Below are 25,070 nucleotides of genomic sequence, written 5' to 3' on the forward strand. Positions count from 1 at the left end.
AGAGGAAGTGACGTCACGCCCCATTTCGATACCGGCTCCGCCTCCCACGGCCTCCCGCTTCCGGCCTGTGCCCGGACATCGCCGAGTGGATTCGGGACGCTGCAGCTGCGAGAGCTTGGTTCCCGGGGCAGCCTTCTGGAGGGGTGAGCGGAGCTCGCACTGCTGGCCAACAGGGCACGGCGCCCAGGATGCGCATTGAGTTCCTCTCGCGGGCTGCTGGGAGTCGAGGATCTCTCCCGACTGCGGCCTCAGGTCTGAGCGCTGAAGCTCTGAGAGGTCCGCAGCGTGTTTGTGTTGAGGTTTCTAAACTTAAGGGTCCCTGCTGGAATTGTCCCTAGTCCTTGTGTTGTGCAGCTAACCCTGGCTCTTGACAGGCAGCTGCACGTGGGCTCCAGGGACACAGAAAGTGCAGTTTGAGATATTTATTCCCTGGACCCTTCCTGTAGACTTTGGGAAGGGGAGGGAGCGCTTACTAAATAATTTAACTGATAAGTGACAGAGAGTCTTTCCTTAACCGGACTGGCCAGGCTTCTCTGCCCTCTTCTCAAAGCCTCAACCTTGGCATGTAAAGACTTGAACAAACACTAACATGGTCTTTTAACATCAAATCCACATCCCTCGAGTGACCCCAGCCCCATTTGAAGTGCCTGCCTGAGAAAGCTCAAGGCTGCCAAAAGAATTTAGCATTTGTACCGGTCAACATCCGAAGGTAGGATCTCTACCCCCATGTTTCTAGGAGGGGAGGAGCCTAACTGCCATAAATTCTGGTTAGCAATCCCAGGTGAGTCTCCAGTTCTCCTTCCCGATTCTTTTTTGTTTTTCACTCCCTGCCTCTACTGAGCCACCACTCACTTACACCCCCATTTCCTCTTGTAACTGCCCAGTAGCTTATGTACAAATCCAGGGTGAGTTCATTTCATGCTTGACACTTTTCCCTGTTGCAATATGTTATTTTTTTTTTTTTTTTGCCGTATGCTGGCCTCTCACTGCTGTGGCTTCTCCCGTTGCGGAGCACAGGCTCCGGACGCGCAGGCTCAGCTGCCATGGCTCACGGGCCTAGCCGCTCCGCGGCATGTGGGATCTTCCCGGACCGGGGCACGAACCTGTGTCCCCTGCATCGGCAGGCGGACTCTCAACCACTGCGCCACCAGGGAAGCCCTGCAATATATTATTGACTAAAATTTGTCCTGACTACTTTACCTAGTGTCCAGCTTTGTTTACCTTTGGCCTGGGGAAACTATAACCAGTCATGAAAATGGGCCTATGGTACACAGACTTTAAAGACGTTTTTGACTTTTGTGGCGGAAGCTTCAAGTCCTCATAATGCTCTAGACCTGGTTACTGCCTCTTAGAAATATTGTGGTAAAAAGAAATTGGGAAGAACCTTAGGTCAGACCACAGAGTATACTCTGGGCCCAGAGATGGGCACGAATAATTCAGACTCAATTTAAGGAGTTAAAGGGGAAGAAGTGAGCACATTTTAAAAAATGCTCCTTTGGGTGCTTCCCTGGTGGCGCAGTGGTTGGGAGTCTGTCTACCGATGCAGGGGACACGGGTTCGTGTCCCGGTCCGGGAGGATCCCACATGCCGAGGAGCGGCTGGGCCCGTGCGCCATGGCCGCTGGGCCTGTGCGTCCGGAGCCTGCGCTCCGCGGCGGGAGAGGCCACGGCAGTGAGAGGCCTGCGTACCGCAAAAAAAAAAAAAAAAAAAAAATATTACCTTATAAATTGTTGGAAAGGTGCCACTTGGGGAAGTGTGCTTAGTGGGAGCAAGGCTGCCTCCCTAGTTCTGGTCTGAAGAGCTGAGGCTAGGAGAGGAGGTCAGAAAAATTATCTTCCCTTGTGATTCTAACAGCTGAATAGCGGTAGACCTCACTCTGGACCAGCTTGGAGCTCACTGTAGTGGAAGGTGGGGGACAGTTCCAAACTGTCGGTTGAAGAGGAACTTAAGTGTGAGTGGGATGTGTTTGTCAGTAGTCAGTTTGGACTGACTGCCTACTGTAAGTACTGCTTCAATATGTCTGATCCAAGCAAGAGTATGCCACACATGAGGGTCTTAGGAAGGAGCCCAGATATCAAAAATGTGCCCACAGCATCATGAAACTAACCTAGGTTGCTGCCCTACAGACAACCCTTATCTTTATTACTAATTTGACTCCAAAGGTACCAGACTGGATTCTTGGCTGCAGTGTTTAAAAAAGAAAATACCAGTTAACAATTATTTCATAAACAGAATATTTTTACTCTTTGCGAAGATAAAACCATTTGAATCCATTCATGCAGTTACTTACTACACGCCTTTGGTGTGCCTGTCAGTACTAGGTGGTATGGGGAACGCAAAGAACTGGTTGCTGTCTTCAAGCAACGTAGGATCTAATTCTGTAGACAAAACATATATTCATCAAAAAATTAAATCATAACTCATGATGATGTGTTATTAAATTCTGAAATGAGTGGTACACACCACAAATTATCAGCTTAAGATTCAGTCTTACCAGCTCTATGAACTCTTCCCTGACATGTGCCCAAATATCCTGTGATGACCTCTGCCCTGACCCTTCTCATACTATTTTATTTGACTTTGTCCCCCAGATTTACCAAATAATAATACAGGCCCAGTTACAGATGAATTTCAGATAAACAACAGATACATTTTTAGTATAAGTATGTCTAGTGCAATATTTGAGACATATTCTAAAAGAAAATTCCATGTTTATCTGAAATTCAAATGTACCTGGACAGCTGTATATGTACCACATCTTTATCCATTCACCCATCAGTAGACACTTATGTTGTTTTCATATCCTGACTCTTGTAAATAATGCAGTAATGAACATAGGGGTATATATAATTTTCAAAGTAATGTTTTCAGGTTCTTTGAATAAATACCCAGAAGTGGAATTGCTGGGTCATATGGTAGTTCCAACTTTAAGATTTTGAGGAATCTCCATACTGTTTTCCATAGTAGCCGCACCAATAGTGTACAAGGGTTCCTTTTTCTCCATATCCTCTCCAACATTTATTTCTTATCTCTTTGCTAATAGCCATTCTAACAGATGTGAGGTGATATATCATTGTGGTTTTGATTTGCATTTCCATAATAATTAGTGTGGTTGGACATCTTTTCATATGCTTGTTGGCCATTTTATGTCTTCTTTGGGAAAATGTCTATTCAGATCCTCTGCCCATTTTTGTATTGGGTTGTTTGGGTTTATTTTTTGGTTTTTTTGATGTTGAGTTGCATGAGTTTTGTTTTGTTTTGCGGTACGCGGGCCTCTCACTGTTGTGGCCTCTCCCGTTGCGGAGCACTCCGGACGCGCAGGCTCAGCGGCCATGGCTCACGGGCCCAGCCGCTCCGCGGCATGTGGGATCTTCCCCGACCGGGGCATGAACCCGTGTCTCCTGCATCGGCAGGTGGACTCTCAACCACTGTGCCACCAGGGAAGCCCTGCATGAGTTTTTTATATATTTTGGATGTTAACCCCTTAACAGCTACATGATTTGCAGATTTCTTCCCATACTGTAGGTTACGTTTTCGTTTTGATGCTGGTTTCTTTCATTGTGCAGAAGCTTTTTAGTTTGATGTAGAACCATTTGTTTATTTTTGCTTTTGTGTCACTTGCCTTTGAAGTCAGATCTAAAAAAAACCCACGAAGATAGATGTCAATGAGGTTACTGCCTATGTTTTCTTCTGGAAATTTTATGGTTTCAGGTCTTACATTCTAATCTTTAATCCATTTTGAGATAATTTATGTATATGGTATAAGGTAGTGGTCTAGTTTCATTCTTTGCACGTGGCTGTCCAGTTTTCCCAGCACCATTTATTGAAGAGACTGTCCTCCTTTGTATGTTCTTTGTACCTTTGTTGTAAATTAATTGTCCATATATGTATGGGTTTATTTCTGAGCTCTCAGTTTTTTTTTGTTTGCGGTACGCGGGCCTCTCACTGTTGTGGCCTCTCCCGTTGCGGAGCACAGGCTCCAGACGCGCAGGCTCAGTGGCCATGGCTCACGGGTCCAGCCACTCTGCGGCATGTACGATCTTCCTGGACTGGGGCACGAACCCATGTCCCCTGCATCAGCAGGCAGACTCTCAACCACTGCGCCACCAGGAAAGCCCTGAGCTCTCAGTTTTGTTCCATCGAGCTGTGTGTTTGTTTTTGTGCCAGTACCAATCTGTTTTGATATCTATAGCTTTGTAGTATAGTTTGAAATCAGGAAGTGTGATACCTCTAGCTTTGTTCTTCTATCTCAAGATTATTTTGCCTGATGGGGATCTATTGTGGTTCCATACAAATTTTAGAGTTATTTGCTCTAGTTCTGTGAAATACGCCATTGGAATTTTGGTAGTTTGCATTGAGTCTATGCTGCTTTGGGACAGGGACATTTTAACAATATTTTTTCTTCCATGAACATGGAATATCTTTCCATTTTTTTGTGTTTTCTTTAATTTCTTTCATTAGTGCCTTATGGTTTCCAGTGTGTAGGTCTTTCATTTCCCTGGTTAAATTTATTCCTAGGTATTTTATTGTTTTTGATGTAATTGTAAATGGGATTATTATTTTTTGTTTCTCTTCTTGATAGTTTGTTATCAGTGATAGAAATGTTACAGATCTGTATGTTGATTTTATAAACTGAAACTTAACTGAATTTATTTATTCTAACAGTTTTTTGGTGGAGTATTTAGGATTTTCTATATGTAGTATCATGTCATCTGCAAAAAGGACAGTTTTGCTTCTTCATTTATGATTTGGATGCCTTTTCTTTTTCTTGTCTAATTGTGATGAGGACTTCTAATACTATGTTGAATAAAAGTGGCAAGAGTGGGCATCCTTGTCTTGTTCCTCATCTTAGAGGAAAAGCTTTCAGCTTGTTACAGCTGAGTGTGATGTTAGCTGTGGGTTTGTCACTTATGGCCTTTATTATGTTGAGGTGCATTCCCTCTATACCCCCTTTGTTGAGAGTTTTTATCGTAAGTGGATGTTGAGTTTTATCAAATTTTTTTGCATCTATTGAAATGATCATATGGTTTTTATCCTTAATTTTGTTGATGTGGTAATCATTGATAGGTATGTACTTATTTCCATTTCATTGTTTTCTTGTTGTTTTTGTAGTTTCTCCCTGTTCCTTTCTACTCTTTCTGTCTTTTCTTGTTTTTTGATGGTTTTCTTTGGTGTTATGTTTAGATATGTTTAGTTTCTTTCTCATTTTCTTTTGTATAATTACTATAAGTCTTTTTGGTTACTGTGAGTTTCACCTATAACATCTTATGTAAGTAGTAGCCTGTTTTAAGTTGGTAGCAACTTAAATTTGAAGATATTCCAAAGCTTTATCTTTTGCCACCCTCCCCTGCATGTTTTGTGTTTTCAGTGACACATTTTACATCTTTTTATTTTATGCATTCCTGAACTATTTATTGTAATTTAGTTAATTTTCCTACTCTTGTCTTTTAACATTCATACTTGCTTTACAAGTGATTGATCCACTATTTTTATTAATATTTGCCTTTTCCAGTGAGATTTTTACTTCTGCATGTTTTCTTATTATTATTTAGTGCCATTTCTTTTCAGCTTAAGGAAGTTCCTTTATCATTTCTTGTAGGGCCAGTTTAGTGAGGATGAACTCCTTTAGCTTTCACTTATCTGGGAAACTCCTGATCTCTCTTTCAATTCTGAGTGATAACTTGCTGGGTAGGGAATTCTTGGTTGGAAGTTTTTTCCCCTTCAGCAGTTTGACTTTGTCATGCTTCTCCCTTCCAGCCTGTAAAGTTTCTACTGAAAATCTGCTGATAGCCCTATGGGGTTTCCCTTTCATGCAACAAGTTGTTTTTCTCTTACTGCTTTTAGGATTCTCTCTTTGTCTTTAACTTTTACCATTTTAATTATAATGTGTCTTGGTGTTATCTTTTTGGGTTTATATTTCCTGTACCTGGATGTCTGTTTTCTTCCCCAAATTAGGGAAATTTTCAGTTACTATTTCTTCAGTTAATTAATTTTTCTGGCCCTTTCTCTTTCTCTTCTTCTAGAACCCTATAATGTGTCATTCTGCTTGATGTTATCCCAAAGGTCCCTTAAAATGTCCTCATTTTTAAAAAGTTCTTTTTACATTTTGCTGTTCTGTCTGGGTGAGTTCCATTGCTTTGTCTTTCAGTTCTCTGATTCATTCTTCTACTTCATCCAGTCTGCTGTTGAACCCCTTTAATGTATTTTTCAGTTCATTTATAATTTCTGTTTGGTTCTTTCTTATATTTTCTGTCTCTCTGTTGAAGTTCTCATTGTGTTCATTCATTCTTCTCCTGAGTTCAGTAAGCATCTTTATGACCATTACTTTTAACTCTTTATTAAGTAGATTATCTCCACTTCTTTTAGCTCTTTTTCTGAGATTTTGTCTTGTTCTTTCTATTGGAACATATTCCTCTGTCTCATTTTGTCTAATTTGCTGTGTTTGTTTCTATGCATTAGGTCAACTATCCATCTCTTCCAGTCTTCAAGTAGTGGATTTATTTAGGAGATGTCCTGTGGGGCTCAGAAGTGCAATCTCACTTGGCTACCAGAGCCAGGTGCTCAAGGGTTGTCCTCTGTGTAAGCTGTGTGAACCCTCCTCTTGTGGCAGGGCCATAGTTGCTGCTGTGTGCACTGGTGGGTGGGGCGGCCCCTGGCCAGGATGCAGGGTGCCTGGCTGGGCAGCTCTGGTTTTTTAAATATTCTATCTTTCTGAAAGATCATGTACCCTGATATTTAATTTGGAAAATATTGCCTCCATTGTTATGAAGCAGTGTATTCTAAGATGTGGAATAGGGAGGTGATTTAGGGCCCTAGAACTCAGTGATGTGATCACTTGCAGCCTCTCTGGGATGCCCTTCTAACTTTACCTTGTTTCAGGCAAGGTTGCTACAGCCACAGCTGAGCAGCATCTCCCCAACTCCCATACTTACGCACATGTCAGCACTTTACAAGAAGAGATGTGGGAATGGAGGTTCTTTTTAGTCAGCAAGGGAAGGCTTTTTTTCAGAGCCCAACTTCCCTCCAAGCCAGGGAGACACAGAACTGGGGATGACCTCAAGTGCTGGGCAGGTCAGCATCCTTTTCTCCTAGAGTTGTGAGGACTGTGTCTTCATTTTTTTCTTTGTTGAATTCAATATGAATGTTTGAAATGGGGTTCTTAAAGTATAAGAGATAGTTATGGAAAAGTGAGCAGAGGTGGTGATGGTTATATAGACATAGAACAGAATGCTTTTTTTGTCTGAGTGATTATTAACAGCTCTAGTTTTCTGACTGAGGAACTTATTTTTTAGCTCAATTAGATTAATTTATTTACACTTAATTGTTTTTACATTTTTAGATTATTTTAACTGAATGGCTTTTTCATTGTATTTTTACAGTTACTTTTATTGCGTCAAGTGATTCTTATAATGTTAATATGAGATTTGCTTTTTAAATAAATTTACATTAAATATGAGTCAATGTAAAGAAAACCTACTAAGTAAATAATAGGACAGGTGTTTCTTATTTATGGCAAATATGGGAGTTTCCAAAACAGTCATTTCTCTCTTCTTCAAAATTACCCTTTGGCTATTGTCCCATTTCTCAGCTCCCATTGTAAAATTTCTTGAAAGAATTGTGTGTACTTGCTATATCATATTCTTCCATTCATTACTGTATATTTTTCTTTTTTTAATTTTTTATATAACATAGGTACAGAAAGGTTCGCAAATGCTAAGCAAATTACCACAAAATGAACATACATATTACCTCCACTCAACCCTCCCAAAAGACCCTTTGTATCCCCTGTCCAATAACAAATATCTCTGTTCTCCTCAAAGGCAACTGTAATCTTTCTTCTAACTGTATGAACTAATTTTGCCTTTTTTGTAGTTTATGTAAGTGAAATCATGCAGTTTTTCTTCTTTAGCTTTGGCCTTTTTTTGCCTAATACTGTGTTTGAGATTCATCCATATTACTGAAAGAACCTATAATCTTTTTTCTTTTCTGTTTCTATGTGCAATTCCATTATATAAATGTAATTTATCCATTTTATTACTAATAGATATCTGAGTTGTCTCCAGGTTTGGGATATTATTAGTAATGCTTCTATGGACATTCTTGTGTCTTCAATTCCTGCTGTTCTTGCTGCTGCTTATTCTACTTAGCCACACTAGTTTCCTTGTCATTCCTTGAACATTCCAGATACACACCCACCTGTAGGCCTTTGCATGTGCTGTTCCTTCTTCCTAGAATGTTCTTCCACTAGATATCCACATGACCTGCTCCACTTCTCTCAGGCCTTTGCTGAAAAGGTTCCCTCTCAGTGAGACATTCTCTAACCATTAAATTGTAATTCCTCTGCCTACCCTGGGTCACCCAATTTTCCTTTCTCTGACTATTTTTTTCTCCATGTTACCTTCCATAATTTGGAATATTATGTATTTTAGTAATCTATTTGTTTACTGACCCTCTCCCTTCCCACTATAATGAGAGCTCTACAAGGGCAGAGAGTTTTGTCTGTGTAAGCAGCTCTTTGCAGGAAATCGCCCTCAGCAGGAGACCTCTTTTTTCTTGCCACTTTAGCAAAGCTATATTGTAACTAATCTTAAGCCAGGCACCCCCATGCTCTACTCATGTCCACACCTTTCAGATCTTTTGATCACACAATATGTTGCTTAACCTGTTGGTTTTTTCCATAGATCAAAGAAGTAAAAATGAAGAATAAATAACTAACAGATGACCAGATCACTCCCCTACCTTCCCCTTCAGTAATCTTGCGAACAAACTGTGTGAATGAGGTAGCATTTATAGAAAGATCACGAGCCAACAAGCTTCCACACAGTAGGAGATGGCTACAAGTATGACTCCCTATGTCTGTCTATTAACTGATATTACTTCCCCTTTTCCCTTTAAAAACTTTCATGGCCAAGCAGAATCTTCAGAGTTGGTTTTGGGGGACATGAGTCTGCCTCCTCCCCATATTGCCAGCTTTTCTGATTAAAAGCAACTTTCCATTCTACCAACACTTGCCTCTTGGACATTGATTTTCGAGCAGCAAGCAGCCAAACCTGAGTTCAGTAGCATCTGTATTCTATAACACTACCTGGCACAGAGTAGATTCTCAGTAAATTCTGGTTGAATGAATGAATATTGAAATTATCTACTAGGGACTTCCCTGGTGGCACAGTGGTTAGGACTCCCCACTCCTAGTGCAGGGGGCCCAGGTTTGATCGCTGGTTAGGGAACTAGATGCAACATGTGTGCCACAACTAAGAGTTCACATGCCACAACTAAGGAGCCCATGTGCCGCAACTAAGGAGCCCGAGAGCCACAACTAGTGAGCCTGCCTGGCACAACCAAATAAATAAATAAATATTTTTACAAAAGAAATTATCTACTAGCCTGTATCTGAAAGTAGACACTGATATTTTTAGAACTTTGGGTAATAAAGCTATTTGCAAAGTTACTTGACTGTCAAAGAATCAAAAGGTTGTCAACATGAGTTTATTTGAGTAATCTAGGACATCATATGCAAAAAGAATAGATGTAGGTTTTTATCCCCTACTATGAAGGAAAAACGATTTTTAAACAGCCTTTTTTTTTTCCTTTGCAAAAACCTATGTAGTGCATTTACACAGAATGACACCTCTAAAAAATAATATAGTTGGTCCCAAAATACACATTTTAGAGAAACTGGCATAAGTATCTGGCAGAGCTCTCCTTTAAGGGATTGAAATATTAAAATAAACAGGAAATCTCTATCTTAATCTGTATAAATTATAAGTTTTACTATAAGAGTCCTGAATTATAACACTTAGCAAACACTTAGTATGTTTCAGGCTTGTTGTATATTTTACCTGCTTGACTTAACACTCATAACAATACTATGAGGTTGGTAAATTTATTATCCCCATTTTACAGATGAGACAAGTGAACTACAAAGTGATCTGAACTCAAGGTAGTTTAGCTATAGACTATGTGCTTTTAATCATTACCTTTCAATGGCTACTATATGTACTTATCCACAGAGAAATAGAGAGATATCAGGTTAACATTTTCAAAGTTATCAATTTACTGATCCCCTTCAGAATTATTTTAGTTTCATTTTTGAGATGATTTGCGAAGAAGAAAGGAAAGGAACTTTTATTTAGAATGTACTGTGTTTTGGGAATTCCCTGGTGGCACAGTGGTTAAGAATCTGCCTCCCAATGCAGGGGACATAGGTTTGAGCCCTGGTCCAGGAAGATCCCGTATGCCACGGAGTAACTAAGCCCGTGCACCAAAACTACTGAACCCGTGAGCCACAGCTACTAAAGCCCGCATGTCTAGAGCCCATGCTCTGCAACATGAGAAGCCACTGCAATGAGAAGCCCTCGCAACAAGCAAAGAGTAGGCCCTGCTCACTACAACTAGAGAAAGCCTGTGCGCAGCAACGAAGACCCAATGCAGCCATAAATAATTAAAATATTTTTTTAAAAAGTTCTGTGTTTTGCATGTTGTACCTATTTAATCCTCAGAATAGCTCTGAAAGGTAACTATTATTGTCCCATTTACAAAAGAGAAAACTGAAGCACAGAGAAGTAAATAAGCTTATCATAAATACTATATGATGTAAATCAAATGCGATTCAAATCTAGGTCTGCCTTACTCCAAAAGTGTATATTCTTCACAATGACACATAGCTACATGAACTGGCATTACCCAGTGAACAGTGGAAATGAAGGAGAGGAGGTGCAGTATACAGTTTCAGCTAGGAGCAGGCTATAATGGGGCTGTGGAATCAGGAAGACTGTAGACACAATTTCAACTGGAAATTTCTGGATCCACAGATCTTTTTTTCTGACCTTGGCCCTCAGAGCCCTTATACATTCCCAGGTGAGTGCTAAGTAAATGTGTGGGACCCAGCCAGGCTAACTCTTCCTTCTTATATGAGATCTTTAATAAATCATACATCTTGGGACCCAGTGGCTCAGACTGAGGAAGCTCCTCTTCCTGCTATTGGAGCAGCAATCAAATCTCTTAATGATTCTCAGTGTTACCATAACTTTTTCATGGCCCAGGATTATTCACTTGTCTCAACACTTCAACTTTTTGGTTTGGGGAAAAAAAATACAAAAAGCAAAAAGGTCAAGAGAAAGCCGTCCACTTTCCTGGTGAGCTTGGGATCAGTCATACCATAGGCATGAAATGGTTATTGCTTTTTTGACTTTAGTGGGAAGGTGTGACTTGTAACAGGATATCAAAATAATAGTTCCAAGGTAAGCTGATGGAGGATATTTATTCACCAGATAGCTAGAAGGGATCCTTCTATTGAAAAGTTCAGTAAAATGTAACCTGGAGCAGTGAAACAGACATCAATACATCAATGAAATGAGAAAAACAGTAACATATTGCTTAATGAGGTGACATTCAAGACGGAAAGGCTCAGCTTGAACAAAGGAGTCACACTGATTATAAGGCAAAGAGTGGTCCTTGTGGTGAGAGTCAAATTTTACATGAAGCAGCTGCTCTCAGAATGAAAGAGTAATGAATTTTTGTCTACTTATTGAGCACTTAGCCAGCTGTTCTATTTTCAGAACCAAAAGAGAAATAAGTACTTTAATTTCAGCATTTAAAATCTAAAAAACGTTTTTACCAGACATCTGTGGCCAATTTTTCCATTGTCCTTTTATGTGTGTGTGTGTGTGTGTGTGTGTGTGTGTGTGTGTGTATATATATATATGTATATATATATGTATCTATATGTGTGTAGATGTCTTCTGTTATTCCTTATATACTACCTTACTTGGTAAAGAGTTTAAACTCTGGACATATATTACTTGGATTAAAATCTAGACTACACAGTATTAGCTGTTTGTTAGCTGACTTTGGAAAAATTTCTTAGTTTCTTTATTTTTCAATTTTCAACACTGAAAACTGGGACAAATTATACATCTAACCAAACTGCTTCATAGAATTGTGAAGATTAAATTAATGTAATGTAAAGCAAATACAGCGTCTTAATATTGGTTAAGTGAAAAAAAAGCCCACAATACTTAATTGTATAGAGTGATCTATAGTTTGCCAAGAGGTTTCACACGTTTCTCATTTGGTCTTTTTTTTTTTTTTTTTTGGCTGCACCCTGCAGCTTTTGGGATCTTAGTTCCCTAACCAGGGATTGAATCCTTGCTCCATGCAGTGGAAGTATGGAGTCCTAACCACTGGACAGCCAGGGAGTTTCCCTCATTAGGTCTTCAGTTATCTGGTGTGGGACTTCCCTGGTGGTCCAGCAGTTAAGACTCTGCCCTTCCACTGCAGGGGGCACAGGTTCAATCCCTGGTCAGGGAACTAAGATCCCACGTGCCATGTGGCACAGCCAAAAAAAATAAAAATAAGTGAATAAATAATTATTCAGAAATAACTGAATTGGTTAAATAAAAATTGTGCCTATGCATATTATTACCCATTTCTGGAAACTTACTGGGACTTAGAATATTTGGTTACCTAAGGGAAGGAAACTGAAATTTACTGAGCAGAAGTCTTTTGGTTGTAAATGACAGAAACTCAACTCACATTAGCTCTCATAATGAAGTTATCCCCTCAGTTATGGGTTGAATTTGGTCTCCCCCAAACCCCCCAAAAATGATATGTTGAAGCTCTAACTCCCCGTACTTCAGAATGTGACCTTATTTGGAGATAAGATTATTATAGACGTAATTACTTTAAAATGAGATCATTAGGGTATGCCCTAATCTAATGTGACTGTTGTCCTTATGAAAAGGGGAATTTGGACACATGAACAGAGGGAAAACAATGTGAAGAGACACAGGGAGGAAATGGCCATCTACAAGGCAAGCAGAGAGATCTGGAACAGATTCTTCTCTCCTAGTCCTCAGAAGGAACCAATGTGCTGACACCTTGATTTTGGATTTCTATCCTCCAGAACTGTGAAACAATAATTCTTTATTGTTTAAGCCACTTGATTTATGGTACTTTGTTACAGCAGCCTTACCAAAATAAGCACCTTCTTGTACCTCAGTAATTCAGGAGTAGCTTAAGGATTTAGATATGGGGGGATCTAAGGAATATAATGATATCATTAAGATTTTATATAATTCTTCATCTCTTTTTCCTCTGTGCTGCTTTTACTATATTTCATCAATTCTAAAGTGCACATTTGCCCTCTCGTTTTCACAGCTCTGAAGTCAGCATGCAACTTACGTTTTCTTTTTACATTTCTTCATTCTTAGTGGAACATAAAAAAATGGTCTGTTATAATTAATAGCATTTTAGGAAATCTTAAGAGTGTTTATGGGTAGGCTCTGCATGTGGGCAGTCTCGGCAGCTCAGAGCTTGATATCTAAGTCACTTAGCAACCCCCATGGAACAAGGGAGCCTTTTCCCAATTGTCTCAGCAAATGACCCAGAACAAATGTTCATTGGCTCTAATTGATCTGGCTTTGGTTAAACTCAAGCTTAAAAATCAGAGTTGGGGAGGAAGGGGCAGGTAGACTCAGCACCATTGAAATCTCATGACCCAAGAGTAGTAAAGTTGTGACTTCCCAAAGGTGTTTGTTCACAACCTCGGGAGTTCCCCAGGTGAAATTCAAAACTGACCCCTGTACATGGAGGCAAGAAAACACCAAAGAGGCAGACCACTCCAGATTGGTAGGAGGCATGTTTAATAAACAAGAGGATTTACATAGCAGGCTTGTCTTGGGTGGCCTCCACCTCTGCCTGCCAGAATATTAGTCTACTGAGAGGCCTTAACAGGGTTCAGTAACGTATGCAGTACAGATGGTCTCAGCAGCACATGACTGTCTCCAGGCTGTGTCCTTGAAACAGCAGTTAGTATGACAGTAGTAGGCTGAACATAGATTCCAGGGACGGGTGGGGGTAAGGAGACTTAGATTGCCAGGGTCCAGCTCTCAGGTCAACCAGCAGTCACATTCTCTTGATGACCTCCATCCAATAAAAAATAAGTGTTGTTACCAAGAGGGGGGCTGAATGCTCTAGAAGGCCTGCGTTACCACAGAGTACCTGCCTGTGCCAAGCACTGTCACATTACATGTCCTTAATCACTCTACCCATTTCACTAATCAGGAAACTGAGGCCCAGAGAATGATAGACCTACTGGCAGTGCTGAATGTTACCAAATAGTTATAAAGTGCTTACAGTGTATAGGACATTCTCCTAAGGGCTACAAACACAGGGATGAGTACTGTCCTTGAGCCTAAGATACTTAAGAGACCAGCTTGCCCTGAAATAAAAGTGAACCACAACAGAAATAGAAACATTGTACTATGAAATAATTAAATCTGCCTTGGCAGAAAGGAGGGATCCAATATGGGATAGAAGCTGAGAAAGTTTCTTTTCACACTCTTTTAAAAAACCTTTCTTGCACTTGTGACAAATTACATCAGAGCACCAGGAAGCAAAGATATTAAATATTGCAAAGAACCTGGTACATGGAAAGTATGAAATATTTATGGAATGAGTGATTGAAAGAGTGATGTGGGTATCACTTGAAAAAGCTAAATGTCATTAGGATGTGGTGTTGTTTCACAGGCTCTGAGTCTTTAGCTCCACGTGCATTTTCAGAGTCAGTCATTGTATCCAGGAGTTCCATCTTGCTCATTTCCACCTGATTTCAAGGGGCCTTATAGCTCTGAAGTTTGCACTGTCTTTTCCGCTGAATTTTGAATAACTTCCTTCTGTTCTTTTTAGCTATTTCATTATGAATCATCTCCTCATATTAATAGAAACTTGTTTTCCAAAATCTGTTGCATTTAGTTTTCAAAAAAATTTTACCAGGTCATAATTATAGTTCACTACTGCTCTGCTTGGTTAGTTTTCAGAAATAGGATATGTAATGACTTTAGAAAACTATAGACTTTTGTAAAAGTTTGGGTCTCAGTTTATAATAAGATGATATCTATTTTCATTTCTAGTCTCCTGATTTGTGATGATCACATTTTACAATGGCAAAGTAGCTAGCTTGTTTCCACATCACTGCCCTCCGAGCATCCTTGCTCTTCCCTCCCCTACTTTCTGGAATCACTCTTTTCCATCTCTGAGGTGCTCACTACCCAGTTGTACTTTCTTGATATTCAGTGTCATTGATAGGACCTTTGCCCGTTACCATGGCTGATAGTCTCAATTACCTTTCCAAAATTAAAATTTGAGTTCATTGACTCTCAGAGTTATTTAGGAGTTGGATTCCTTTTCTATACAAACCACCTCCAGCTGGTCTCTAGGCTGACCTATTTCTGCTCACTGGAGACAAGATCATCAGCTACTGAGGCTCGTCTCAAGAAGTGTCTCAGTCATGGTGAACCTACCATATTCCATTGTGAGTCTGTCTGCGTTAGGCATGGACTTAGGTTTTCTGCATCAAAATTCCTGGAAGGCAGTGTAAAATTTGTAAATATTTTTGGCAAAAGCATACCTGGGTTTGTATAAGCCAGATATAATTACCCTAATCTCAAGCCATTTTATCTTTATAAACCTGTCTTCAGTAGCTCTTCAAATGATATAATTACTTTTCTGACATTTTGGATTTACAGGTTTATCTGTAACTGATACTAGCGCAACGCTGCTATATAGCTTCCTAACTTCCTAGAAATTATCAGAACCACCTAGAGATCCCTTTTGGGTGGAAACTAGTGCTATAAATCACCTTATGTTTGAAAAGGGCACTCGCTCTATTCATCAAAAATTCTCAGATTGAGTGACATTTTGATGTTGAACGTGCATGGAACACAGATCATCTATTGCTTCTGTCTTACTCTGCACATCAGAGCTCCTCTAAGGATCTGAATGTAGCAGTCAGAATCCTGGTGGACCACAAGCCCACCTTTTCTTTCACTGTTTCTTTGTAAAGGTCTGGATCCTTAAGATCAGCAAGCATAAGCTTGCTCCTGGCAATTTCTCTGTCATCCTTAGGTGGCACTTCTTAGACCAGATGGCATGTCCTTCCTCAGATTACCTGTTCATCACAAGTCAAGGTGCCCTCATGCCTCCTAAATCAATGCATATTTTCTAACTATATTGGAAATATATATTTTTGTAGTAACCTTAGGAAAATACAGAAATGTGTAGCAAAGAAAAATCCTCGGTAATACTGTATTACTACTATTTAGAGATAACTGCTGTTAACATTTGATGTATTTTCTGGCACTGTATATAAGTGTATTCTATAATTTTATGTGTTTCTCAGATATCATTATTTTATGAGCATGTTCCTGTACAGTAAAAATTCTTTGAGCACATCATATTATATATTCCTTCATTATGAATGTATCAATGATTTACCTCTTTACCTATTGCTGGATGCTTAGATGTTATATTTTATTGTAAATAGTGGACATATTTATAACTTTATTCTCTTATGCAGTGATCTACTTAAGATAACTTCCTTGAAGAGGAATTGCAGAATTAAAGGGTTTGATTATCTTTATCTTTAATGTTCTTCATATATACTGCTAGGTTGCCCTTCAGGAAAGCATTAGCAATTTAAACTACCAGCTCTTTATGAATACCTCTTTCAATATTCCCCCAATAACGTAGAATATTTTCATTAAATTTTTTTGACTATATGACAGATGAAAGATGTTATCACACTTTTCTTTTACATTTTATTTCTTTGGGTACTAAGAAGTTGAACATTGTTTCTCATGTTTTTTCCTTATTTGCATTTATTTTGTATGTTCACTCTTTATGTCCTTTGCCTATTTTTTCTATAAGGTTGTTAAAGTTTTCTTTTTTGATATTGGACCTCAGCTGAAAAGAGTTGAGCTAATGATACTTCTCTTTTCATGTACATTACCAGGCTTACTCCCTTTTATCTTGACTGACTGATTCCCATTTTACTCCCCCTCCCTCCTACTAGGAAACACATAGGCAAGTTTCCTAGTATATTCAATGAATATCCTTTCATTTATGTAAATTATTATAAAATGTGTACTATTGTAAGCATGTATTTTCATAAATCAAATGGTATTACATATTACATTTAATTCTGTTGCTTAGTTTTACTTAGTACAATTTTAAAAATCCATCTGTATTGCTCTGTGTATATCTTGTACTTTATTTCTTATTGCTGAAAACTATTCCATGGTGGGTGCCTTCACCATATTTTCCCCAGGTACTTCTCCAATGAGGGTCACTCTGATGTCTCCCAGATTTCATCTCCACTGTGCCACTGTAAACAATGCCACAATAAACATACCTCTGCATACTATACTGCTTTCAAGCTTGAATTTGGGGGGAATATATAGAGAGATATAGACACACACACACATACACAAACATACACAACACACACACACAGGAGTAGAATTGCTAGGTCATAGCAAATTTGGCTAACCTGCCAATTGCTTTTCAGATGGTATTTCCAGTATGAATTCCCACCAGCAGTGCATGAGAGTTCTGAATTCCCTACATTCTTTCTACACTTACGGTCCACTCTAACAAGTAAGAGTGATAAATTATTGTTTTAATTTGCATTTCTCTGACTGCTAATGAATTTGAACATTGCTTTTTAGGTTTTCTCTTGTGTATATTGATAGCCTTCACCCATTTTTCTATGTGTTTCCTGTCTTTTCCTGATACATTTCCAAATCTCTTGTACATTTTGCTCTATTTGTAGGCCATGTTTGAAGTTTTCTCCAGTTTATTTTACTTTTGTTTATGATATTTTATACATTTCTAAGTTTTAAATTTATTAGGTAGTTAATGCTAATAGTTTTATATGATTTCATCAGTGCATTTATTTATGATATTTGGCAAAGTAGTTTTTTTTCTTTGTTTTCTTCTGTACTTTCAATCTATCTACTTTGTTGCTTTCCTAAAATCGTTCTCTGTAGAATGTCAGACAATTATTCTAAAAGTGTGTTGTCACTTTTGATCCACTAGAGGCCAACACTTACCTGAAAGAAATTGATGTCCCTTCCTAAAATTCATATTCTTTCCTCTCTGAAAGGAAGCAAACTGGCAGAAAATAAGTAATTTCATTTAAATTAAATGACTGGAAATTATATAGAAGAGTCTGGACAAAATGAAAGGACGATTTTTAAAGACAAATTATAATAAAAGGATTCGGGTCTTCCCTGGTGGAGCAGTGGTTAAGAATCCTCCTGCCAATGCAAGTGACACGGGTTTGAGCCCTGGTCCAGGAAGATCCTACATGCCATGGAGCAACTAAGCCTGTGCACCACAACGACTGAGCCTGCACTCTAGAGCCCATGAGCCACAACTACTGAAGCCCACATGCCTAAATCCCATGCTCTGCAATGAGAGAAGCCACCGCAATGAGAAGTCCGTGCACCACAAAGAAGAGTAGCCCCCACTTGCCGCAACTAGAGAAAGCCGGTGCGCAACAATGAAGACCCAACACAGCCAAAAATAAAATAAATAAATTTAAAAATAAATAAATTTAAAAAAAAAGGATTCAAAGTTGTTTTTTACTGAAAAAACGAAAGCAAAAAATACAAATAAAGTAGTTTAATTTTTTTTAATTGACAGAAGAAAGTTTTGGTTTTAAAATAAAAATAAAAATGGTCTAGCTTCTACTCAAAATCTACATTAAGCATTAGTAAGTTAGAGGTGGGGTAAAAGCAACTTCAATGACTTTTTCTCCCTTTTCTCTGAAAGGCCAGGAGATGGGGCTAACCTGCCTCCCATATTGTGTAGGGCTCCTACACAGATGACTGAGTAGAAAACAGTTCACACACACACACACACACACACACACACACACCAGTTTTAATTAAAATGAGATGATCTGTAAGAAAGGACCATGCTGAAGGACCATGCTGGCCCTGAAGCAGTCATCGAAATGTACCTCCTCTCTGAGTCCCATTAGCATTCTTAAAATTATGTTTATCACACAAAAGCAGACAAATCCACAAAGGGTATGAAGGAAGAAGAGAAAGCTAAGGAAGGAAGGAAGGAAAACGTGGTGAGGGAGGGTCAACTAGCAAGACTGCAGTTCTAACCTATGAAAACACAAAAGGACAGCTAAAAACTGTTCTTTACATATAGATAACTGCTTGCGTTTGGACCTGGAACCAATAATCAAGATCAAATGATAATTTAACTGAGCAGGACCCTATGGGGCCTTCCTGGAACAGACTCCTCTCCCATATCCTCTGCTTTAGCTCCTCTCTGAAGTACCTAGATAACAGTATCTGATACACATTTCCTGACTTGTTTTATGGATGCTGAATCCTCCACCAAATGGAAGAGTTTAGCTACTTGATCACCATGAGCACATAGACCCCAGGCCTACTAGAGCCTAAGGCTTGATAATGTTAACCCCTGTGACACTGCCCTGTTACCTCACCATCAACCAATCAGAGAATGTGCAAGAGCTGATCGCATACCCTGGGACTCCCGTCCCTCACCTTGCCTTTAAAAATGCTTTGCTGAAACCCATCATGGAGTTTGGACTTTTTGAGCACCAGCTCTCCTGGACTCCTTGTATGGCACCTTATAATAAATGCGGCACTTTCCTTCACCACAACCCAATGTCACTAGATTGGCTTTACTGTGCATGGGCGAGCTGACCCAAGTTTTGGTTCAGTAACAATAACCCATGTACAAAACACTATAAAACATAAGGTACTATTATTACAAGGATGGATATGGCAGTTAGGGACTTGGCTTCTAGGTGCCCTTCATGAATGAGATGGCTGGAACATATCAAATATGAGAGCTCATGCTACAAAAAGAAGTTATTTTTATATCAATTAAAATAAATGCATGAAGGATTTATATCTGAATGTAAGACAGAATAAACATTTTTTAATTGATTAAGAATCTTTAAAAATAATTTACATTATACAGAACTTTTCTGTTAATATGGTTCTGCTTGCTTTTGATTTAGTACCAATAAAAACTAAGTATATATAACAATAAGAACATATTTGCAAGTAAACAAGTTACTTTCTAAAGTTTATTTTATGTAATTACTTTCTAAAGTATATGTACAAGGCAGAAAGTGCAAATACTACAAAAGGATTTTCTTTTAAAAGCATACTATTCTCCTGTCCCCATCCCCATGTCTCCCAGTTTCACCATCCAGAGGTAACTGTTATTGCCAGTTTCTTGTCATCAATATGTATGGATTTTTTTTTTTTTTGCAGAAATGGTATTATGCCATGTGAATTGTTCCACACCTTGCTTTAAAACACCACCACCACCACTACTACCAACAATAACAATAACTACTTAAGATAACATTATTTGGACTTCATTTCAGGTCATTTAGAACAGAATGGAATATGCCTTATTCTTTTTAACATTAGAAAGTATTCCACTGGATGAATATACCAGAGTTGATTTGTCTAAGTCTTCTGTCTTCTATTGAAAGATATTTAGGTTGTTTTCAGTCATTGGCTATCAAAAATGATAATTCAGTGATTTTCTGAATACATATAGTCTTTTTTTCTGTAGGAATATAATTTAGAAATAGAAATCTAGAAGAGGAATTGATAAAAGATGTGAATATCTTAATGTCTACAGATACTGCCAAAATTGTGCTTTAGATGGAGAGTATCAATTTATATTCCCACTACAGGATTGCCTTGCCCACCTTACTGTCTCTAAGATTGCTTTTTTATCAAATGTTTTATTCTTTTCCGATCTGTTGGGTGAAAAAAGAAATCTTATTGCATTTCTCCTATTATGGGTAAAAATTTCAAAATCTTTCTATTTTAAAACCATTTGTAATATTTTCAGTGAACTGATAATGGGTTTTCTTGCCCATTTTCCCATTTTCCTATGTTGGTTGTAAGACCTTTTTAAAATGATTTGTAGATCTTTATGTAATATGGAAATTAGCCCCTTGTTTTATGTGTTGATAATTATTATCCTGAGTTTATTAGCAGAAATTTAAAATTTTTAAGTAGCAAAACTATCAATCTTCTCCATATGGCTTTTGGGCTTTAAAATGTCTTCTCCAGTCAGACTATTTTTAAATTCTTCTGTATTTTTTTCCAGTACTTTTATTATACTTCTTAACTCTTAAATCTTCAACGCAGTTAAAATTCATTTTGATGTAGGAAATGAGGTTGATACCTAGAATATTTTCTCCCAGATGGCTCCCCAATAGTTTCTGACCTATTTATTGACAATTCATCTTTCCCCATTGATTTGAAGAGTCTGTTTCTTAAAACTATTCCCCAGATACATTATATACCTGTTTCTAGACTCTTCTACTGATTGATACTTATATCTTTTTAGGTGCATGTAGCAGTCTATTTTGATTACTACTGCCTTATAACATGTTTTAAAATTAAGGATGCCCACAGTCACCACTTCTATTCAACATAATACTGGAAGTCCTAGTCAAAGCAATTAGTCAAGAAAAAGAAAAGACATCCCAAATCTGAATGAAAGAAGTAAAATTGTCTCTATTTGCAGATGACATCATCTTATACATAGATAACCCAAAGACTCCACACACAAGAAAAAACGTTTTAGAACTAATAAAATAAATTCAACAAGGTTACAGAATATAAAATCAACATACAAAAATCAGTTGCATTGGGGCTTCCCTAGTGTCGCAATGGTTAAGAATTTGCCTGCCAGTGTAGGAGACACAGGTTCAAGCCCTGGCCCAGGAAGATCCCACATGCCGCTGAGCAAATAAGCCTGTGTGCCACAACTACTGAGCCTGCACTCTAGAGCCCATGAACCACCACTACTGATCCCACGAGCCACAACCACTGAGCCCATGCACCACAACTGTTGAAGCCTGCATACCTAGAGCCTATGCTCCACAGCAAGAGAAGCCACCGCAATGAGAAGCCCATGCACCACAACAAAGAGTAGGCCCCGCCCACCGCAAGTAGAGAAAAGCCCACGGACAGCAATGAAGACCTAATGCAGCCAAAAATTAATTGATTAATTAATTTTTAAAAATCAGTTGCATTTAATACACTAAGAACAAACTGTCTGAAAGGAAATTAAGAGGACAATTTCATTTAAAATAGCATCAAAAATAACAAAATATTTAGGAATAAACTTAAACAAAGGAGGTGAAAGATTTGTATACTGAAAACTATAAAACACTGATAAAAAATTAAAGAAGACACAAATACCGGTGTACCTCAGAGATAATGCAGGTTTGTTTCAGATGACCTCAGTAAAATTGATATCACAATAAAGCAAGTCACATGAATTTTTTGGTTTCCCAGTGCGTTCAAAAGTTATGTTTACACAATACTGTAGTCTATTAAGTGTGTAATAGCCTTATATCTGAAAAAACAATATGGTATTGTGCACTTTAAAATATGTTGAGATAGATCTCATGTTAAGTGTTCTTACCCCCAAAAAAGAACTCAACAAGCCAACATCCTACAAAAGAACAAAAAGAAAAATTTGAAGGTGACGGATATGTTTAGTACGTTGGTTGTGGTGTTGGTATCACAGTTGTATACATCAAGATATATACATTAAATGTGTGGAATTTTTAATATATCAGTTATACCACTGTAAAGCTAAGAAATATATCTGGAAGTCGCTGAAACATATAAAGATCTTTATTTTCTCCCTGTTAACATTAGAAGTTTGCTTTAAAACATTTGTTATTTTTATTCATCAAAGTTTATATATTAGCTTAGGAGGGATTTTCATCATTATAATACTTTGACTTCTCAGCCAAAAATAAATACTATTCTATTTAAGTGTTTTATTTTTATCCCTTGATTTAATTTTTTTAATTAAAAATTTTAATAGAGGGCTTAAATTGTTTAATACACATCTTGAATGTTTGTTGTTACATGTATTCCTAAGCAATTAATATTGTAATTGCTGTTGTATATATTTTTTCTTCCATTGTATCTGTTACTTAATTGTAGTTTGTATATTGGAAAGCTATAGATTTTTTGCATTTATTTTGTACCTAGACAACTTACTGAATTTTCTTCTTGTTTATAATGGCTTTTGAGTCAATTCTCTTAGGGTGTTTCAAGTATACAGACATATTATGTGAGAGTAACACCATTCAAAACTTTTTGTCTTCATTTTTAAGAAGCAAAATAAGAATATACTAAAAAAGTAAAGTTGCATAACTTATAATAAACATCTGGGATACAGAATAAAATTTAGGCATATTTTAAAATAATGAGGGAAGATGACAGAGAAAGTGAGAGAGATAGAGATTTTACCAGAAAAAATAAAAATGAGCCTCTTGGCAGTCATTATGAAAATTAGAAAATCTAGTTAATAGCTAAATATATATAATGAACAGGAACATGATGAACATAACATTTGTTCAGTCTTTTATATTAGGCCACCTACATTGAACTTTAAGGTAAATTCTTCTTAAAATTGCAACTGACATGGTCAAATTATGTGGCAAGTTCTTTGAGTCTGCTGCAGCAGCAGCTAATGAAAAGAGAGGACCTCTGTCCCTTTTCTGCCAGCAAAACTTGCAACTGGTGGATAGTGATCTGCCAACTGACCTGCTTCTTATTTTTCCTAAGCCAGAGATGAAAGAATTCTCACTGAGTCAATAAAAGCGGGAGGAAAAGGGTATGAGAGTACCACTGGATTCAACTGAACATGACACAGTAAGCGACTGACTGTTAGCAAAAGATGACACCCCTTCTGCTATTATCAGGATGGGAATCATTAATCATATCATCACTCGAGAGATGAGTCACCTTCTTATGGACTGATTTGCTTTGCTCGGTAGAGGCACTTCCTAGCATAGCTGGCTTACTTTAGGTTGGCATTGCTGCATTGGCAGATGGCCCACTTCTTCCCTACCAAAAAATTATTTTGGATTCAATTCATATTTTGCTTCCAAATTTATTTTTACACTTTTAAAAATTGGATACTAAATCTGTTTGTGTGCTAAGTAAATTTTATGTGCATTTAAGCATTTCTTCTAGGCAGTCCAATAAATTCTCCAGATGATCTCTTTTTATATAGACAGAGATCACCAACTAGATAGAGAGAAGAAATGCAGGCAGATACTGCTTATGGAGTTTTAGTTACATAAACGGGCTTATATATTTAGTTATGTGAACAGCTTTTATGTTCAGACTTGCCCCTTTCATTTTAACAATCCATCTTGACCTTTGATGTTGGTGCATGTAAATGTAACTCACTCATTTAATGACTTAAAATTACAGTGTATGGATGTACTATAATTAAATTAACCAATTCTTTATTGATGGAGATTTGGGTGGTTCTGGCAGAAATTCATTGCATTATATATATATAGGAGTATAATTGCTTTACAATGTTGTGTTAGACTCTGCCACACAACGAAGTGAATCAGCCATATGCATACACACATCCCCTCCCTCTTGGACTTTTCCCTCCCATCCCACCCAACTAGGCCATCACAGAGCACCGGGCTGAGCTCCCTTTGCTATACAGCAGGTTCCCACTAGCTATCTATTTTACATATGGTAGTGTATTTATGTCAAACCTAATCTCCCAATTCATCCCACCTTCCCCTTCCCCCCCGTGTCGACGTGTCAATTCTCTACGTCTGCCTTTCTGTTCCTGCCCTGCAAAAAAGTTCATCTGTACCATTTTTCTAGATTCCACATATATGTGTTAATATACTATATTTGTTTTTCTCTTTCTGACTTACTCCAGTCTGTATGACAGATTCTTGGTCCATCTGCATCTCTACAAATGACCCAGTTTCATTTCTTTTTATGGCTGAATAATCTTCCATTTTATATATATATATATATATATATATATACCACATCTTCTTTATCCATTCATCTGTTGATGGACATTTAGGTTGTTTCCATGTCCTGGCTATTGTAAATAGTGCTGCACTAAACATGGGGGTACATGTGACTTTTTGAATTATGATTTTCTCAGGGTATATGTCCAGTAGTGGGTAATACTGTAGTTCTATTGTTAGTTTTTTAAGGAACCTCCATACTGTTCTCCACAGTGGCTGTATCAATTTACATTCCCACCAACAGGGCAAGAGGATTCCCTTTTCTCTGCACCCTCTCCAGCATTTATTGTTTGTAGATTTTCTGATGATGGCCATTCTGACCAATGTGAGGTGATACATCATTGTAGTTTTGGTTTGCATTTCTCTAATAATTAGCGATGTTGAGCAT

The 25,070-nt window shown here is 38.0% G+C and overlaps 1 long non-coding RNA gene across 1 annotated transcript; it reads left to right on the forward strand.

Annotated features, from left to right (window-relative positions):
* Nucleotides 1–20: 20 nt before the first annotated feature.
* On the forward strand, nt 21–24,688 carry LOC111177561 (uncharacterized). The gene is made up of 4 exons (XR_002645372.3): nt 21–143; nt 16,358–16,405; nt 17,348–17,436; nt 17,878–24,688. It is a non-coding gene; the product is annotated as an uncharacterized LOC111177561 (long non-coding RNA).
* The last annotated feature ends 382 nt before the right edge of the window (nt 24,689–25,070 follow it).

Source organism: Delphinapterus leucas, chromosome 1, assembly GCF_059928025.1.
Source record: "Delphinapterus leucas isolate spDelLeu-1000000601 "Yukka" chromosome 1, BTC_Dleu_Yukka2, whole genome shotgun sequence".
Taxonomy (NCBI): Eukaryota; Metazoa; Chordata; class Mammalia; order Artiodactyla; family Monodontidae; genus Delphinapterus; species Delphinapterus leucas.